The sequence below is a fragment of the Aulonocara sp. 'chitande type north' Nkhata Bay genome, linkage group LG1 (assembly GCF_057382095.1).
Source record: "Aulonocara sp. 'chitande type north' Nkhata Bay isolate Kocher_YH1m ecotype deep benthic linkage group LG1, A_spYH_male_GT1.1, whole genome shotgun sequence".
Lineage (NCBI taxonomy): Eukaryota > Metazoa > Chordata > Actinopteri > Cichliformes > Cichlidae > Aulonocara > Aulonocara sp. 'chitande type north' Nkhata Bay.
Genome location: NC_141344.1, coordinates 4,164,768 through 4,185,889, shown reverse-complemented (window position 1 = coordinate 4,185,889; position 21,122 = coordinate 4,164,768). Strand labels below are relative to the sequence as shown.

Below are 21,122 nucleotides of genomic sequence, written 5' to 3'. Positions count from 1 at the left end.
CAGTAACTCTAAAATAACTTTTTATGTCACTCTACATGTAAAGCAACTAATACTTACTGCGTGATTTAATATACTCTAACAAACAAAAATGAAGTTGTACGACAGCTAATCAAGAATGAATGTTTCTGCAGACGTGATCTCAAGAAGTTTCCAAGTCTTGCACTGAAGTTTTCAGGCAGTTATTAATCAGACTTCTCAAGTTATTTGTGTGAATTTTACCAGATGGGAATTCTTTTTAATGATTATTCAGATTCTGCATGATTCTGCTCGTTTACTTCGTTGGATCTGTTGTACAGAGTTGAGGGTACATTGAGATCCTCGCTGACCTAAATCTTAAGAACGTCTGTGAAAGCTTTTTAATATCACATCTCTCCCTTCCTAATGAAGGTTATTCCAAAGCTTGGAGCAGGACCTTTTATACTCCCCCATGATGCCATATTTATTCTCAGACTGTACTAAAGTAGCTTTACATTCATAGTTCAGAAAAAAAGAATTTTTTTTTTTTAATGTAGGTCCTCTGTGAATCCTGCTTGTTTCATGAGTGCATGAGGATATCTGCTCTCATTGACATCATACAGATAAGAGTAGAAAAAACTGTTTAGAAAAGTGTGTGTTCTGAACTTTTGGTTAACAAAAAGACGTCCAAGCTTGTAACTGTGTATGTGTAACATGACAAATCCTATTTAGGCTTATCTTCTTTATCTGCAGATGTAATTACAGTTCAGTTATTTAGCTCATCTGACCGAAGCTTGTGGCGTCCGTTGCCTGTTTGTTCATTCATCTCTCTGTTCGTTCAGTTCACAAGATTTGCTACTCCTACAGTGTTGGTCAGATTTAATCAAAATTGTACACAATTGTGGTCAAGGTCACAGGAATATATGGTCATTTTATGGTCACCGTTCCCTTTTTGCAAAAACTGCTGCTCAAAGTGTTGGTTCGGATTATGATTTTCATGAAATGAGTGTTTGCATGGACTAATCTGTGTACCTAGGTTATCCTGTTATGATGACGATGATGGTCATAATCTTGTGTGTCATGATGGTGGAGGGAGTGGTCTTACTGGTTGACTCCCACATTAGGAAAGCTTAGTTGGATCCTTACTACCACCATTATGTCAACATGCCCAATGCTTTTTATGACCGTGGTTACAGCTGACCACGATGCTTCTGAACTCAAACACTTTTGTTTGGTGGTAAATGGGATCAAGTTGTCCTGGATATGACTGTGAGCCTCTCTGATGTCTCAATGGATGTTAATTCTCATTAGTTTGTGCAGTACAGCCGACCCCTCTGTGCTTTACATATTACAGTAGCCTGTAAATTGTGATGGATTGTGAGCGAGATTAGCTATTATGATCTGGTTTGTATACGTTTTAAAAGGTAGATGGAGGGCTTCAGTGAAACATTGGATTAACAGGATGCCTCACTGCATTAGCAGAGTAAATGATCCAAATCCAGGGATCTCCTTTCAGCACATTAAATTACATCAACCTGAATCCCTATACAGTAACTGTTTGTACTGCTATGTAAAACTGTACTATACACAGTGCATATATATATATAATGTAGTCCTGTAAATTAAGTACATTCTTAATATTTTTAAGAGGTTAAAGAGCAGCCAGGTTCTGCTAATCAAACACTTCTTTAATGGATCATTAGCACGTGTCGGCACCTCTATAAAAGTGTAGTTATGTCAGTTTGTGGCTCTGGAGCTTTCTGGTGTGTGTTAATACAATGATGCAAACTTCCCAGAAGTGGTCGGTCTCCCCAAGGTCAGACTGGGCAACACTCAGAGAAACTGCAAAAAGCCCAAGAGCTGCATCCCAGACTCTACAGTCCACAGTTAGCATGTTAAATGTTAAAGCTGTTGGACTGAGTAAGCAGGGCTTGGTTGGAAGGGTTACCAGGGGAAAAACTCCCGTACTGTTACTTGAAGTTATTGGTGTTAAAGGTGGTCTTACAAGCTACTGGATCATGTGGTGACCTCCGATATCGCTCCTTTGTTCTTCATGCATGGCATAAAGTCATTGTCCAAGAGTGATGCAGAGTTCTTCTGTCTCCTACCACCTTAAAACAGAGCTGGCCTTCCTGATCAGCTTATCCAACCGCTTCAGCTTCCTTTCAGCAATAGATTAGCTGCTGTTCCAACAGACAACACCATTAGAGATGGCTGCCACTCCAAAAGATCTCAGTCTCCTCAGAGTCTGATCAGGAGATGGTTCCACTGGCACCAGTCCACAAAGTCCTGAATCCACTGTCTGTACTCTGATATATCTTCACCCTAATGAGGCTAGCGATGGGAGAGTCATCAGAGAACCTTTGTAGATGGCAGCCTGGGTAGTTGATGGAGAAGTTTGAGGTGTAGAGGGTGTCCTCATCTACTGTGGGCGACCAGTGAGGTAGTCCAGTATCCACTAGGACAGGTGGTGGTCCACTCCTGACAGCTCCAGCTTGTCCCTCAGAGGTCGGATGGTGTTAAAAGCACTGGAGAAATCTTCCAGGCTTCTCCGGGTGGGTCAGAGCTTGGTGCAGGAGGTAGATGATGGCATCATCCACCCTGATGCCAGGCTGGTAGGCAAACTGCAACTGATCCAATGAAGAGCTAAACAGGGTGCGATATTTTAGGAACTGCCTCTCAAGGGTCTTTATGAGATGCACGATCAGTGCTACCGGCCTGTAGCTGATGAGGTCCTTTGGATGTGTAGTCTATTGCACTGGTACCACACCGGAGGTCTTCCACAGCTGTGCTACTTTCCCCAGCTTCAGGCTGGGGAAAGTAGCTTCAGGCTTCAGGGAACATGTATCCCATGATGCCACACAGTTGGTCTGTGCAGCACCTCCGGAGGCTGATGCCATCAGGACCTGAAGCCTTTCGCACCTCGATCTTTGGCAGCTCGTTCCTCACCTGAAGTGTTGAATGTGACAGGATGGTGGTGAGGGAGGGGGGCTGTGGGATGGAGTCTTTGGGTTGGACTTTAGGCAGTAAATTTCAAAGGTAAAGCTGTATAGCAGCCCTTTGTCTCGCCTGTGAGCGGATCAACTGAAACATTCTGGTGTTTGATTTTCTGTTGTTAAAATCCACATTTTTCTTTCTTTCCTTTATGTTTTTGCTTGTTGAATATTCATCCACCTGTACCTTTTAGCTTTGTATTCCAATCCCTGAAGGATCCTCTGCTGAGAAAGCGCCTCGGGCTCAGTCGTACTCAGAGAGCTGTCAGTACAATGACATGTTCCCGTTGTTTAATTGAGGACAATACAACAGAACAGTAAAGAGCAGTATGAGACGAGCACAGCCCAAGAAGAGAAAGCAGATCAGAGGAGTGCAAAATAAAACAGGACGACACACAATACCAAAAGAAAACAAGAGGGAGCTGAATAGATAGCACAGCCGAGGCTGCGCGCAGCACGGCGAGAGAAAGAAAAAGTGGGAGATGTGTGGTGAGGAAGATGGTGTTGGTGTCACACTGCTGCTGGCCATGTCTGATTGTCTCATTGGTGATTCACAGGGCACCTCTTTCACACCCGGAGACCAGCCAGACACTCAAATGATCGTTTCTCCTTTTCTTTTCTCCTCCATTCCAACATCTTCCTTCAAATTTGGCTCTGGGCTTATATTAAATGCGACATCCAACCTTGATCCTGTTGAGGCTCAGCGCTGTTTTAAGTGTTAATTACTTGATTTGTAGGCGTATAAGGTGCTGTTTACCCAAACCTGCAGAAATTGAGATCAATGCTCCGGGGGCTTTGGTAGTAATTTCAGTCGGTAGAGCATCCTGCGCTCGATCGGTCAAGCATTCCTCACTCTGAAATTTAAGTAGCGACGAGAGAGACTTCTTTTTTTTTTTTAAGCCTTCATCAAATATTTCTTGTGCACACTCCAAATGTTTGAATAGCAAGAACAAAAGAAGGGCAGCAACTCTCAAAAGCAGTTCTCTGAGAATGTTGTGATTGGTGAAGATTAAAGACAAATTCTACTCCCAAAAACGTTCATATTCGCTCATTCCCTTTGATCCTGATCTGTTGTGTGGTTTGATATGGTCAGCTATGAGCTTTCCCTTGCCTGCTGGTACTGAGGTTCCTACAACATGAAGGCTTCATAGTTGGTGTGTGTGTGTGTGTGTGTATTCTAGCACCTCCAGCACATAAGTCATTTTAACGTGTGTGATACTTGGAGGATGAATCTTTAATAAGTGGGGTGATCCTTGACTTTACTTTCCATTTGTACCAAGTTGACATTTGTAGTTCGAATGAGACATTTCAACAGCTGTTTGCTAGATTGCTATCAATTTTCAAGAGGCGGTGGTGTCAGAAACACACTTGACTGAGAGGCTGCTATTGGAGGATTGACTGGGAACATTTTAAAGGCTTCCTTTTATTTCCTGTTTGACTGGTTTAACCTGCAAAAGTTTGGAAAAATGGTTTAGGCTAAAACAAACCCATTAGTAAAGTCCTGTTATAAAGCCTTGAGGTCAGTGTAGGGTTAGAGATGTGTAATAGCAGATTATATTAGTCACAGCCACTTTAGAATTTCTCCATCCATCCATTCGCTTCTGCTTATCCTTTTTCAGGGTCGCGGGAGGCGCTGGAGCCCATCCCAGCTGTCATAGGGCGAGAGACAGGGTACACACAGAGACAAACAACTATTCACACTCACATTCACTCCCGCATTCACACCTATGGGCAATTTGGATTGATCAATTAACCTATTCCCACTAACTGCATGTCGTTGGCCTGTGGGAAGAAGCTGGAGTACCTGGGGAGAACCCACGCAAACATGGGGAGAACATGCAAACTCCACACAGAAAGACCCCTGATGGTGGAATTGAACTCGGGACCTTCTTGCTGTGCAGCAACAGTGCTAACAACCGTGCTTTAGAATTTCTAATGAACCCTTATCTTAACAGCATACACTCGCCAGCAGCTGCTGGTATTTGGTTGGATTTTGCCTGAATTTTCATGGCATAATTTCAACAAGGTGCTGGAGAAAAAGAGATTTTGGTCCATATTGATTTGATAGCATGTTAGCTGCACATCCATGATGTGAATCTCCTGTTCTACCACATCCCAAATTTGCTACTATCCTGATATCACAGCAGAAATCAAGACTGCTGAGACCAGGCCAGGCTAATTTTCTGTTGTCTAGTTTCTGGTGAGCCCATGTTAGCTGACAGGATCCAGTGTGGTCTCCTGCTTCTCTGACCCATCCGGTTCAGCGTACTGTGCGTTCAGAGATGCTCTTCTACAAGTAGTTATTTAAGTTATTGTTACCTATTCATATGATGAAGGAAATGTGAGTACAGAAAGTCAGTATTTTACAAAAAAAATCTGCTAATACTTATTAACTTAAAATTTCAAGTAAATATCATTTGTTTTATATCACAGTAAAAACAGATCAGGTCATTTTGATATAAACAGCTGGATTACCAGCTGGAAACCAGCTTCATTATTAAAACTTCAGCTGGGTTTTTCTTCGTTCATCTCTCTGTAGAAAAATAGACCAGTGACTCATCATGACCTGTGGAAAAAAAAAAAATGGATGTAAATCCACTTGAATTTTTAGCATCATTTATATGTAAGGAAATGCATGATTTTGTGCCTGATTTCATCATGAAAGAAATGATACATTCATGCAAAACCTCATGAAGATGAAATAATGCATGACCTCATTGCATGAACAATGCAAAACCTAATGTGGTCACAAGGGCTAGATGTTAGGACGATTCCTGATGTCATTAAAACATTGAAATGATATTTTTAGCTTGAACATCCATGGAGCAGTCTCCTCCACTGATTGGACTGAGAGACCAGCAGCACTGACACAGTCAGTCCCCGGGGTGCTCCTCGGGGGTTCTGAGTTCAGAGCAAAGTTTCTAGTTCAGAAATGTCAGCACGGCTCCAAACCGAGTCAAAGTCCAATTGGCAATCTCTTGAGTATTTTAATGATTAATGGCATAGTCCTCTGAATGTATCATGTAGCTGGAATATTGATTCTGCACAGCGCAATGCAAATTAATTTATTCTTTTTGCTTCTTCGGGCTTTTACGTGCGTGGAGCTTTGCGTAGATATCATCCCTTCTTTGCACGCACCTCTATGCCCTCATGTTGTGTTTCAGCAGCTGTTTTTCTCTCAGGATTATGTTGTTATTGCATTATTAACTTGGCTTATTACTGCTGGCTTGACACTGACATCCAATACTTGCTTGTTTTTCTGAACACCTTTTCTCTTTAACTCATTCCAAGTTTTTTCCTTTGGAAAAAAAACATAAAGGACTTTTTATAGCAACAAAGAGCTGCTCAGGGTAAACGACAGTAATGCTACTTTTACTGTTTCATTCATTCAATTCAATTCAATTTTATTTATATCGCGCCAAATCACAACAGTCGCCTCAAGGAGCTTTATATTGTACAGTAGATTGTACAACAATAAATATTCGAAAGATAGATAAGTTTGCATTTGACTACAGAAAAGCAGTCAAATGCAAACTTATCTTTTTTAAACAGTCATGTCAGAACATCAATAACGTAGGCTCTATGTAAAAGATGGACATAGACAGCATGGTTTGTAAAGCGATGATGGCTATTATCTTCAAACCTTGGGAAGATTCAGCGTTACATTTTTTCCACCATGTTAATCTAAAGAAATTCAGTTACCTTCTTTTTAGGTTTTCAGGACTACTGTGACTTGGATGATTGCGAATCTACACAGACATGCTGCCACCATGTTTTTGTTTGTGGAACCAGAAGGGACTTATCAACCAATACTAGCAATCAGGTGCAACGCACTGATGCATATACATGATAATTAGCTCTAAATAACAGAATAGTTAAAGACTAGAATGTCACACTCAGAGCCTGGTTCTGCCGGAGGTTTCTTCCTGTTAAAAGGGAGTTTTTCCTTCCCACTGTTGCCAAAGTGCTTGCTCATAGGGGGTCATATGATGGTTGGTTTTTCTCTGTATGTGTTATTGTAGGGTCTATCTTACAGTATAAAGCACCTTGAGGCGACTGTTGTTGTGATTTGGCGCTATATAAATAAAATTGAATTGATCTGAATTTCTGTCTTCTCTGTTAGTACAATTAATCAAACCCCGTTTTCTATTATTTTTAAAATTGCCTTTAAACGTCTTTATTTTTGCTGTAAATTTGTATTTTTATTTGGACATTGCTTCCAGCTCTGAAAAAACCAGTGCCTTAAATCTGCATTCTTCCCGCTGGCCAGCAGGGGGCGACTGTGGTTACACAGTCGTAGTTGTAGTGATACCAACATACATTTAATTCTATTAGCCAATCAGCAATACAGCAGCTACTATGACAAATATACTAATGAACAATACAGACGTCTGTGGATGATAGCAGCAGGTCTGAGACACGTGCTCGGTTCGGGGCTAAGACTCCATAACTGAGTATTGTTTTTAAAACAAATCTTAAAAACTGAAGTTTATCGTTTATTGTTTACACCCTTCTCTCAGAGGTTTGTAGAAATCCCAGGGAAGCACATGCAGCTTCAGGTCATTTGAAACTCTCTTAAATTAGGCTGCTTTTGCCATTTTTTTCTTGGCAGATCCTTTCAAGTTCTTTATATTAGATTGGAAGAATCTGTTAGCTGCCATTAGAGCTCTACAGAAATGCTTTAATGTGTTTTTATTTTTCTATGATACAGCAGAGGAGCTGCTGAGCATTCTTGGGAATTAGACCCTCCTCTGCCTTTTTCACCTGAGGTGATACTCTGGCTTCCTGCGAACTTAAAGCTGGGTGCTCGATCCGCTCTGTATCTGTCGATGAATAATGGAATGGGTTCCTGATCTTGCCCTCTGATGTTCTGAGGGGTTGAGTACCAGGCTGTAGTAGCAGCACCATGCTGTTAGTTTACAGACCTCCACCCTGTAGGGAGACTCAGTCCAACCACTGTAGTGTCGTCTGGAGGCTTAATAATGGTGTTTTGCTGTGGCTGGCTGGAACGTGAATGTTGAGTACCTGGAGTTCTGCCCGAAGCGTTCAATTTTTTTCTCATCAGACCAGACCTTTTGTTTCATCAGACTTTTTTTTTCTTATGCTTTCAGAGTCCTTTAAATGCAGTCTGGCAAACTTTAGGCGAGCTGTCGTGTGTCTTTTACTCAGGAGTGGCTTCCATCTAGCCACTCTACTCTAAGTGTCTGATTGAAGGACTGCTACTGAGTCAGTTACTTTTGGCTGAACAACCAACTCTCGGAAAAGTCCTGGTGGTTCCAAATTCCCTTTTCTCTGAAACACTCCAGCACTCCTCAGATCTACTTCTTTCCCCTTTTTAAAAAAATCACAGATGAGTTTCCATGAATTTATGGCTTGGCGCTTGTTTTGACATCCACTGTGAACTGTGGGGTGTTAGATACACAGATGTGGGCCTTTGACAACTAAGTGCAATCTATTCAATTTGCCTCAGGAGGACTCTGGTTTTATCCTTGTCAAATGAAATGAGTTACTATTATACAGATGCATTGCTAGCCATAAAAATCCACCTGGACATGAAGTCCTTTACTCGAATCAGAGTTTGGGGTTTTATTGTGTATTAAATTTGCTACACTGTCTTATATGAACTAATTAACCCTTTAAAGCCGGTCGGAGCGGGCACGCTCCGTTTTGCGTAACTATTTTAAAATCCCGGTAGCACTGCAACCACGTAAGCTAGCGCAATAATTTTTTTTTGCATATGAAACTGGAGGAGTTGTACTTACATCTTATGCCATCAGCTTGTCCTAAGTCACAGTTTCCTTCCACATATAGCTTTGCAAAAACTGCATAAAAAGCACTTGCAGCAACAAAAACATAATATTCCAGAAACACGCTTTGCCAATCCGATCAGCTGTTTGTAACACTTCCTACGTTGGAATAGACGTCAGCACGAACTTTCGCATGTCCGCCATTACCTGCCCAAAACCGGAAGTGACGTCGTTTTCGCGGAAATGTAGTTTTTTACCATCAGGGCCTCATGAGCCTATACTGGTGTTTTTAAAAGTTATCTTTGACTTTATGACTTTCTGTGTCGTTTCTGGGATGCTTAGGACTCATATTGCACTGCTGGAAATAGTTTATTTTGATGCATATGCTGTTATTTTGCAAATTTGCAGTATAATATTTATTTTCGTTTTTCCTGCAGTGTATAAAAATTGGTGTATTTCAAAAATAAAACTATGAAGACGCTCAAAATAAATTTCCTGTGGTGGGAAACTATTTTGTGCAACTTTTTTGTATTTACAGTTTTGAGGGATAAGCCTCTTAAATTTCTCTAACTAGAAATATATGTTAAAAAACAAAAACGATTTTCAATTTGTTTGTAGTTTATTGCACTTTTTTGCAATTTATGTAATTACTATGCACTTAATGCATACATATTATAAAAATTTGGGCTATAATGGTTGTATTGATGTATATCAACTTGAAATGCTCCCAAAAATGGCACTACGGCATGTAAAAATATAATATAAGCTCTGGCGGACTTGGTTCTATGGTAGGGTTAATACTTCCATTACCATGCTGCTGCATGGTAAATGTACAAATTGTATTACTTTTTATTAGAATACCTATTTTTAATACTCTCTGAATATTTTCAGTATGTTTTAGGCTTAGAAGTGATACCATGCACATGCTAAAAATAAGTGTTTATTATAAAATGAACATAGTCTGAAAGTACACAAAGTATGTCCCAAAGGTCAAGAGTTCCTCTTTAAACTCCAGTGGCTATTTTTTAGCATTGAATGTGATATTTTTGTATTATGGTGAATCTGTTCATCATTGTCAGGTGGTGTTATTGTCATAGATGAGCGGTTTTCAGACTGTGGTGTGGGCCCCAGTGCTGGGTCGTGGAGTTTTTTGATGTTTAGGGAAAATGAATAAGCCAGAATTTAGTGGTGCAGTCACACTCATGTTTATATAAGCAACATTCAGTGTTGATTATTGACTAAAGCTTCAGATTCTGAGGTGGGGAAAGCCAGAAAAGGTTGGAGAACCGGTTTCATAAATATTTATTTTGTTTTCACACACAGAGCCAATCCATGTTCACAGCATGCCACAAAAATACATTCTTCAATCCACGTCAAAACTCAAACTGAACTCTTTACTGGGCCACAGCAGATCGGTTCTAGGACATTTGCAGCAGTATAAGGGGGCAGATGGTTTTACGCTGGGAGGTTGCTCCTGCTCCAGTGCACTAGTTTCATCGTGTGTGGATAAAATAGCAACATCAAGACCAAATGTATGCTTACAAAAAAATAGATAAATAATCAGACAATACTGCTCAATGCTCAAAAGCCAAATAGTTATTTTGTCTTAAATAATAAACCAATCTATCGTCTAAGTGCCCCACACAGCAGTGGTCTGACAGCACAGATGCAGACTCTCTTAATCTTCCCTAAACACAGCATGGACTGCTTTTTATTGAACGCACCACCAGATATGTCTTTATATGCCATAGAATATCCCACTGAAATAGCACGAGCACCTACTTAAATCATGTAGAGATGGATTTTCCGATCCATCTAAATGATGTAAATTAAGGCTAATTAGTGTGACAGAGACGTTCTTCGCTGCACTGTTTCATGTATGAATTGGCAGAGCTTGCAGTCTGTGCTGAAGGTGCGTGTTGATGACCCTTTGTCTTACCACCTCCTCACGCAGGAACACTGAGTATTATTCAGCTTCATGTAAATACATATTGAAACTCAAAGCCACAAACAAACACACACTCGCAAAAATATCACAATAATCTACAGCTTGATTTACTATATTTAGATGAGGCGTTTTATTTAGAGACCATAACACCAAATGTGCCCTCACAGATAAATCATCACAGTCACAAGATAACTGTTTTTTTTTTTGGGGGGGGTTCATCCATATTAGTTTATATTTGTTGTCTTGACTGTGTTTTAGGGATCTTTGCAGCAAATTCCATGTGCACGCATTTGGGCGTAGTCTAAGGAGCTTGGAAAGAAAAGCATCTGGACTTCTTTAGGTTTCTTGAAGACATTTCATCCAAGAAGTACTATTGGTGGAGAGTCCCAAATTTTAAGTCTCCCAGAGGGCCATGGACCCCCTATTGATCCTCTGCCTAATCACACAAACCAAGGTGTGAAAACGGGTGTGGGCCATAGTCAGCCAAGGTTTCGGGTGAACCCATTGTGAAACCTAGCCTCATCCTATCTATCATGTGACTTGCTAAGGTTATAAATGGCCCAGGATGTGAGTGAGCGTGAAGGCGTCTGGGAAGGAACCTCAAAACTGGATTATAGATGGCAGACAATTGCATGTCCCGGATGACTGAGAACCTACACAGACACATTTGGGCATACTTGACTTTTGAGTAGTGACCAGCTGAAAAGGTTTGGCACCAAACAATCAACTTCATTTATGCTTGCAGTAACATTTTAGGTCTACAACTTTTGGAGAAAGCCATCGAACAAAAACAAGCTGTTTAGGTCATCAGCTGATGTCAGATAAAAATGCCTTAAATGGCATTTAAATGCATTTTCACACATATACTTTAATTTCTCTGTTCCAAAATCAGTTGATGGTTTGGTTTCTTTTCACTCTGAGCAAACTTCAATCAAACCAGCATGCGTCACTACAGAATGCTTATTAGCCAGATGTATCTGGGACAGGACCAAGAAATTGACAGCATTTCTAGCACACAATGGCAGATGGTGTAAGCTGTGGTTTGAGGAAGGAGTCAGAGGGGACTGGTGCAGCTCCAGAACCAGACAGAACACCGTGTACTAATGGGAGGTGAATGATTTGAAAGAGGGAGCGAGGTTGGGGCATGTAAATTAGAACAAACAAGCTTGTAGTGCAGTGGGGTCATATATACAATGTGTACTGGAAGGGCAGTCTATGAGGCTCATGGAATTCAGATATGGAGAGTGGGCAATGAACCCTGGACGCTGTGGAGGGTTCATGGTTTCAGTCTTAGGTCTTTGTTTCCCCCGCTGTAAAGAACATGCCAGGCTAGTTCTCCCATCATTCAGTCCTTGTTCCTGCCTTACACCTGGAGCCGGTCCCTGGAAGCTGGAAACAGAGGATGAGATTCCCTGCAGAGATCAATAAATAAAAAAATAACAATAATAATCAATAAAAATTGATTATTGTGATTTACCTGCAACTCTAATCTTTGGCTGGTTAGATGCATGTGTAACCCTCATTTTTCAATATCACGGTTAACAGCACATTTCCATGTAGACTTTAGTGCTAGTTTGTTTACCTACTCTTGTTTGCCTGCCGGGGCTCAGCCTGCCAGCATCTGTGGATCAAACGCAGACACGTCCCTCCAGCCATCTGAGATGAAAAGGAGCTTTTATATTATAAAAAGCCATTAAAGATACAATGATGGTGACAGTGTTTCAGGGTGGAAAATTACTTAAGATGATTTCAATTCGACTTGAAGGCATTTAGGTTCAAAGAGAAAGACTTGAAAGTGCACCTTGGCCCAAAACACAAAATCATTAACTTTCAATTACATGTATATATTACTAAATCACCATGATTGTCATCCCAAGGCACTTTTCACAGTAAGGTAAATACCTTTCAGTATTTTAGATGGAAACCTCTATGACATAACTATTCTCTATGAGCAGAAGGAACCTTTTAACAGTAGGACGTCTCCGGTAGAAGCAGACTCTGGGAGGGCAGCCATCTGCCGTGACTGCTTAGAAAGACCAGACAGAAAAGAAGATCTTAGAGAGACAAGAAACAATACAACAATAAACGCTCGACAGGTTGCATCATAAGTACAGAACATGCAGTTCTCCATATACCTGCAGAAAGTGAAGGAGGAGAGAACACAGCACAAGCAGGAGGGAGACGATATATAGGTGCACCTTTGTAGCGACATTGCTAACAGTTTTCAGATTAAAGCGTGCTGTTTAAGGCAGCAGTGGCAGCTGTCAAATACTTTGGGGACCGACACTGAACTCGGTCCATCACAGGGGAAATTTGCCTGCTGATTTTTTTATTTTATTTTTTGATGATGAAATTTCCTCAAGGCAAAAAAGTGCGCAAAGTAATTTAAAATTCATTTAGAGTCAAAGCCAGCACAATGTTCCTGAGCTGCTTTTTGTCCCTCACGAGTGCCATTAAACCTGCTTCTCACTGGGACTCAACCAGCTCCTCACATGGGCCATTAAAACCTGCATCGCCTCAACCAGCAGGCTCAGCCGGAGTCCCCTCAGTCCTTCTGAAAAATAACATTTTATTTATGTTTATCTTTCCTGCAAAACTCAAAAGTGGTGGATGATTTATTAAAAGCACTACAGAGAATAAACTGCTGATCGGTATTTGTATGTTTGTTTTGTGGCTTTTTATGTTTGCGTTCTTTGTCTTTTTCTTTGTTTGTTTATAGTTCTTTGTTTTGAAGGAAAACTCACTGCCCAAGATAAGTGGGTCAACCCAGCACTGCATAAAAGAAACCATCTATGTGAGGCAGTATCGCGTATCCTCACTGGCTTTGTTTTATGTTACTTTACTGACCCTGTATTTAAATTCGGGTCCAAAAATGCAAATGATGATGCAGTTTCTGTAATTGTGCCTTTGCATGTCACAGCATTGAGTTTTAAATCAAACAGTCAAGATGTGACTGAAGTACAGGCTTTCAGCTTCAGTTCAAGGGGTTTAACAAAAGTATTGCATTAACTGTTGAGGAATTATAGACATACACAGTCCCCTGTTTTTCAGAGACTCTAAAGTAATTGGACAATTGACTGACAGCAGTTTCATGACCAATTGAGGTCTGTTGCCTTGTTATTCCATGACAAGTTAATCCAAACGTTGTATTTTGTAGCTGTTCACAGGAAATTTCAGAATGAGGTGCAGTGAGATGTTGATGCAAGCAGTGTTGCCAACTCCTCAGTAAGGAAAATCGCTATTGGCTGTCCTAAAAGTCGCTAGAAGTCGCTAAATGATGTCATTGCCTAATTTGCATAATTGGTCATGCTAATGTAATTGTAACCAACATTGTAGACGAGAAAAATAACATCGTGGAAGAGACATAAAGGGAGTAAAAAACGTCCTAAATGCATTTAGAATTTATTTAGAACTACAAATTAAATTTCTTTTAGCAATTATTGTTTTTTTTTATGTCACAATTCCAACCCTGATCCTCTATCCGGGCTTGGACCGGCAAAAGTGACCCGATATAGGCACTGTGGTGGAGTTACTTTGTGTGTGTGTGTGTGTGTGTGTGTGTGTGTGTGTGTGTGTGTGTTTATAAGTAGTTTTAAGCCTTGTGATCCACAAAACAACATAACAGTAAAAGAAGTACTGACTGCGTTACAGTCAGTGTGGGAGCAGCGGCTTCGCTCATGCGCGATTCATTTGCAGTTTGGACGCATAGGTGAACATCTTCTGCCCTGATAGCAGCTGGGGAGGACTATCCTCCGCCTGTGAGCGCTTTGGCACGGGCGAGGTGCCCACGGCAGCACCGCTGCTTGTTGAGAGTAAGAGCGATACGCGCTTTCACGTCAAAAAGTCGTCATAAATAAGTCTCCAATAATACCAGAAAAAGGCGCCAGATTTGTCGCTAGACGCTTTTTAGAAAAAAAAAAGTTGCTAAGGGGTCTGAAAATTCGATAAAATTTGGCGAAAAAGTTGGCAACACTGGATGCAAGTGAAGGATAACATGTTTAGGCTCGAAAACCAAAGTAAACCCATCAGAGAGAGAGCGAAAGGTTTAGGAATGGACAGATTTTACTGGACTATTGTTGGTCTCAGTCTTTTAACTTCAAATATTTACTGTTGTTAATTTTCACCTGGTCTTTAAGTCAGACGTCATTAGCCGTGTCTGGGCCCAATCTTTGCCACAGAGTTGAAAAACTGTCAAAATTTTTTCATCTGTAACAAAATGATCAGCGTTGCTGCATTACCAGGTGTAAGAATTAAGTTTAACATCCAGGCATCCACGAAAACACAATTTATTAAATGTAACAGAGTTAGAAGTTAGCAGGAAGTTAGCTCACTAGTTTCCACCTAAATATAATATAGCATGATCTGACTGAGAGATTTCTGAAACAATTCAAACGTACAGCTCTGCTATCACTTCCAACATAAATGAAGACAGAAAACTAAACAGCAGTGACGTTTGTAGGGTTACTGAAGTTGGGCTAGCTGGTATATAATGATGTGCTACATGATCGCTAGCGACACAGCTATGTTAGCATAGCATAAACACAGTGAAGCTGGAGGATGAACGCTAACTTTTTTCCACTCGATAAAAGTTAACGTGAAGGTTCCCGATGGTTAGGGACAAATGCAATCGCATAGCAGGATGCTGTAAACGGACCAAACTTCAGTCAGGAGAACAACTGAGATAATCCATCCACAATACGAGGTTAGTTTTAAAAACTGAGCTTTAAAATAAACAGTGGTAATAAAAACTGAGAGAGGCCGACAGTGATCACTGACTGTTTTTAGGAGCTTGTAGATTAAATAGAACAAGATGCAAAGCAATAAAACATGTTAAAAACACAACATCCTTATTAAACGCAGAGTAGTTTGGGCCCGGAAGCAGGATTCATCACGTCATCACTTAAAGACCGGATTACGATCTTTTCAAATTTGGATTAGTTTGATTGTTCTTACCTCTCAGCCATAAAAGGGTGATGGGGTATTGTCGTCACCCTGCTGGGCAGACACCTAACCATAATTATATCTGCTGAAAATCTAGACCTTGTATTCCAGTGAAGTTTTCCGAAACTCTTCTGAATGCAATAAGTAGAGAACGAGGTGTGTCTGTCTATCAGTGCGCATCATTAGCAGCCTGTTTATCTGCAGTGCATTCTCACAGTTAATGTCTGCGCCGACTGTTTGTGGACAAAACGCTGATTGCATTTATATTTTAACGGTACGTGGATCTGAACGCCCCCCAGGCCGCTTCGGATGATCTGAAATTCCACACTCGATGAAAGTGAACACTTCAACCCAACAAGAACAGAGTTCAGCGATCCAAGGTGCATGCTGATGTGTTGGAAAACTTGCCAGAATGCGCACAGAATTAAAAGTACTGAATGAAGCAAGAAAAAAAATCTATTTTTAATTCTTACCTCTCCACAGCAAACGTTCGCTGTAGCTTCTCTGTCTGTTTGTACCCCGTGCTCCAAAATGTCCCAGTGTGAGGGTCTATTCATAGCCGCATCTTTATCAGAGCGCAGCTGAGATACGACTGCACCTCTATGACACCACTGGCACAATTTTTTTTTTACAACAGGAGGTGGAGGATTAAAGAAAGGACACATTTTGATCAATAACAAGAGCAGTGGAGAGTGCAAAAGATACAAAGACTCGCTGAGCACAGTTACCTTGAGAAAGCGAACAATACAGAAAACTAAGCTAAGACATTGGACAGATACTGGCCTTGGATTAAGTGTTTTATTAACTTTCCACGCAGGGCTTTACTGCCCTGTGAGCTAAATGAATTACATTCAATAAGTAATAAGAATAACTTTGGGGGCCAATTTACTTAGTTTTTTATGCATGAATATAGTCAGTGTGGGAAGATTTGTATTACTACAACTGAGGGGCAGTTTGGCTTCCCAAACAGTGCCTGGAAATTCAGCGCCTGCAAGGAATCCATTATTAATGTTCAACCCTATCATTTTCCGGTACATGTAGTCATTTAACTCCAGGAACCAGAGGAAAAAACAAAAAGAACTCATTGCACCTGTGAATGTGTAGAGACGTTGTCTGCTGCATATTGGTACTGACCTTAAAATCCTGTTTAAAATATAGCACAACAAAAAAAGCAGCGAGAAGAAGAGTAGTGATAGATCAAGCCCACAGAGACAGATGGCTCCAGTAAGCAGAATTATAGTTTGATGAGGTAAAATCCATACTATATTATTGACCTGTGTTGACGTTCTCATAGACACTGATCTCATTGCAGGGCAGCTCGGATATTGATTGTCTGACTGGAAATCCCATTACGCACTCGCTCATTCAGTGCCATTTGAACTGCTGAAGGTACGATGGATATCCCTGCTCATCACAGAGAGTAGCGGCATGCCACCTCGCTGCACGCAGTCTTATAAAGAAAGTCGAGTTTTAAGGGTCTCTATGCCCGACATTTACTTGTTAGCAGCGCTTGTAACACTCATCGTGAAGCGAGCGACGGGCTGGAAGTGAAGTGGTTTAGGCGAGGTTTTAAGGAGCGTGCGCGAATAGCCCAGGGCGTCTGTTGAAGAGCCAGAAATAGCTGAAGGGTTTGACCTAACGTAGCGCTTGTTGTTAAAGTCCAATGGAATCAATAGACACAAACTTTAAAGAAGGGGTGGAGCGGCTGAGTGGAGGAAGAGAACCGTTAGAGGAGTTTGGACGGAGGGAGGGCGAGTTGAAGGCAGGAGTAAGAGTTAAGCAGAGAGAGTGAGAAAGGAGTGATGGTCAAAGACAGCACAGGACCTTGGAGGCAGTGTAAACGAATAAACACATAATCTTTCTTTTCAGGCTCGCTCTTTACTTTCTCCAGCACACACACACACACACACACACACACACACACACACACACACACACACACACACACACACACACACACACTGTCAGAAATACCGATCAAATTCTCCATTTCTTTGTTTGCCCTCTGGAGAAGACTTTGAACAGAGCAGATTCTTCTTGTACACCCTGACCTCCAGCTTCCTTGCTCACCTCCCCGTGGAGCTCACTCCAGCCACCTCTTCATACACACACACACACACACACACACACACTTGCTTCTCAGCAGAGGGGAGCAGGAGAAACATAAACACAAAAAGGCATAAACTCCACCGTCATAAACTAAGCAGTAACACACCTCTTATATTTCCAGATTATTTGCTTCATTCTATAGAGGTTGTATTTCTCTTCGTATAGGCCTGTGCCATAATGCGAAGGATATTGATTCATGCGGTGGAGCACAGCAATCTCACGTCAGCTTAGGATCACATTTCTTTGTGTGCTTTGTCACATCTTTTCTTTTGTGCTGTGGGAAAAAGAAATGCTTAATGAAGCGTTGGTTAGCCTGCACAAATGTACGTGTAACTCATAGTGAAACTGGATTTCTAGTCGTTCATTAACCGCTCACTGTTTAAAAGCCTTAAAGCCTCTGAAAATGTGGGGGTTGGAAAAAGAGGCAGTACACTGTGAGTAACCATAACAAGCAAATTTCTTTTTCAAGGTCCTCTCCTTCTGTAACGCTGGACCCCGTTTAGCTCTCTTACTACACTTGGATCACTTGCAGTCCAATGCACTGCCAATTTCAGCATGGTCCTCTAACGTGTGCAGAGAAATCATCTGACAGACGATCATCACAGGCGATGGGAGCTGGTCCCAGCACAAAGTTTAGGACTGTGCTCAAGGTTGTTTTCTTTTTGTATTTCACAGGTTTGTGCAACATGAATTTGTCTTTCAGGCTCAATCTGTCAACATTCATTCACCAGCTATTTAATTTTGTATCTATATTTACATATATATAATCCACCCATTTCATGGTAGCAACACAATGCATTTTAGCATCTAGGCAACAAGGTTAAACTGAGTATCAGAATGAGGGGAAAAAGATGACTTAGGCAACTTGGTGTGGTTGTTGGTGCTAGATTCTGAGTATATCAGAAAGAAAATAACCAGTGGGCAGCAGTTCTCTGAGTGGAAATGTCTCGTTGATGTCAGAGGATAATGCTTTAAGCTAATAGGAAGGCAACATTTATCAAATGACCTCTGCAGTCGCCAAATCTCAATTGAATGGAGAACCTTTGGGATGTGGTGGAGCAGGAGATTCACATCATGGAAGTACAGCCAACAGGTCTGGGCCACATTTGTGATGCTGTCATGTTAATGTGGAGCAAAATCTTTGAGGAATGTTTCCAGAACATTTCCTGGCTACATAATGAAGCATTAGGTAGTTCTGGGCTTCACAAATGCATCCTCTGTCGTTACATTGTAACACCCAGGGTATCTCAAGATATAAAGGGCTGTGTTTAGTCATAGTATAAAGTAAATGTCATTTCACAGATATAATACCATCATATGCCCCAATCGTTTATAAAATGCTCCCATTAATATTGATTGATGTTGTCGTCAAAGTATCTATGAGCTCTGCTTTGTTTACATTCTGCTTCTACTACCAAACTAATGTTGGTTATATAAAAATATATATAAAATGCCAGCCTTGCAGTTGGTGTATTTATCTTTATTAACTGCAATACTGACTCTGCTTTTGTGTGTGTGATAAACGGTGAAGTGAAACCTTGGAAAGTGGAAAATGCACAGCAGAGAGAGTAAATGGTCTGTATTTGTATAGCGCTTTACTAGTCCCTATGGACCCCAAAGCGCTTTACACAACCTGTCATCCACCCATTCACACTGGTGATGGCAGCTACATTGTAGCCACAGCCACCCTGGGGCGCACTGACAGAGGCGAGGCTGCCGGACACTGGCGCCACCGGGCCCTCTGACCACCACCAGTAGGCAACGGGTGAAGTGTCTCGCCCAAGGAAACAACGACCGAGACTGTCCAAGCCAGGGCTCGAACCGGCAACCTTCCGATTACAAGGTGAACTCCCAACTCTTGAGCCACGAGTGCCTGTTTAAACGTCTGTACCTGGAAATGTTTGTGTTTGGCTTCAAAGGTCTACTTCCATGATGGTATTCTATAAAAGGACATCTTTTTTCTTTTTACGTTGCAATTCTGATGTCCATCTGTGCAAAAATATGTTTTTTCCTCTTTCCAAAAACTTCCTGCCATCAGGGTTCCACAGCCCACCCCTGTGTGGCCCCTCATTGCATTAAAAGTAAATGTTTTAGGTCCACAAGAACAAAAGCATCTCTCACTACAAGGTCAGCTTTCAGAATTGGCTGCCTGCAACTTTGCCGTTACCCCAAAGTTACATTTCAGCTTTTGGGCTCAAAGCACAGGTGTTCAAAACAGGACTTCCAGGGAACTATCTGAAAAAGCTGCAGCACCAAACACATTGCAGATATGCAGCAGGAGTCTACCTTGAAGGGGAGATGTTCAGCCTGGTTCTGTAAGAGGTTTCTTCCTGTTAAAAACGGAGTTTTTCCTTCCCACCGTCACCAGTGCTTGCTCTTTTCAATGTATTATGGTGGAGTCTTTATCTTACAAAATAAAGGCTTCGGAGTGACCGTTGCTCTGATTTGACGCTGTATAAATAGAACAGAATTTAATTAAATTGCATTGAATTGAAACATAGCTCCACCGTGCTGCTGTGCCACAGGTGGTCAGAGTCCACAGGGCACCCTTATATTGTAAATCTTTAAAAACACTATCTATTATTTTGTCCTGGCTCTTGCTATTGTGCATCTTCCTCTCAATGGCCTTAAATCCTCCAGCCGTGTAATCTCATTGGCTCTGGGCACCTCCGGGCTGCTGGACCAGCTGCTTCTCCACATTGTTTCGACTCATTTATTGTTTCTGTCTTGGGGAAGCTCAGGGCACCTCACAGTAAATGAGGCTCATTGCAGTCAGGGCAGGGGGACTGAACCTGTGACCTTGTTTTTGCCAGTTCACTGTCTCTCGAACATGAAAGCAGCCACTGCAGCAGTCAGACACACGTGGGCTCTCCTGAAACAAAAGTCTTTTTTCTTTTAGCCCCTTTCCCCCTTGTTCTTGTTCACTCGCCATTAAAAGCCATAACGCCCATCTTAAAATGAAACAGCAAATCTCTTGAAACAATTTCGTCTTATATATCTGCCAGGCGCTGGAGTTGTGGTGAGGGGGGACAAGATGACAGTAAATGAATATTGATTTTTCCTCTCGTACTGTGCAGCTGGTTTCTGGCTGAGTGAATTTACTCTTACAGAGTTGTCAGAGGGTGGGCTGTTTAATGGGGTGTTATCAATTCACAGAGCGTTTGAGTGCTTTCTGTTGGTGTGCTTACATGATGCAGTGGCTGCTGGGTTTTAGTTATGATGTAAGAGAAAGACATTCAGAGTTAAAACGCAGGGGTTGATGCAGAAGAAGAGACCGTGCACGTTCAGATGGGTTTGAGTTGTTTAAGATTCCAGATTTTTCACGCTCGTGTCTTACCTCGGATTAATCGGATTTGAGCAGCTTGGGTATTTATAATGCTGCCAGTTGTTGTATGTGATTGCTGCTGTTCTCAAATGTGATTAAACACA

General features: G+C 41.4%; 1 protein-coding gene and 1 long non-coding RNA gene across 3 annotated transcripts in view; one reads left to right on the top strand and one right to left on the bottom strand.

The window, feature by feature from the left end:
- Positions 1-21,122, top strand: part of LOC147338539 (neural-cadherin-like) — a 326,059-nt gene that overhangs the window by 295,394 nt on the left and 9,543 nt on the right. The gene's annotated exons all lie outside the window — the stretch shown is intronic.
- Positions 9,942-16,232, bottom strand: LOC147338540 (uncharacterized). Of its 2 annotated transcripts, none has more exons than XR_015130427.1 (4): positions 16,058-16,232; positions 12,546-12,669; positions 12,230-12,299; positions 9,942-12,055 (listed from the first exon to the last, which is right to left on the bottom strand). It is a non-coding gene; the product is annotated as an uncharacterized LOC147338540 (long non-coding RNA). The 2 variants fall into 2 exon arrangements; XR_015130432.1 differs by having other exon boundaries at positions 12,546-12,666; positions 16,058-16,176.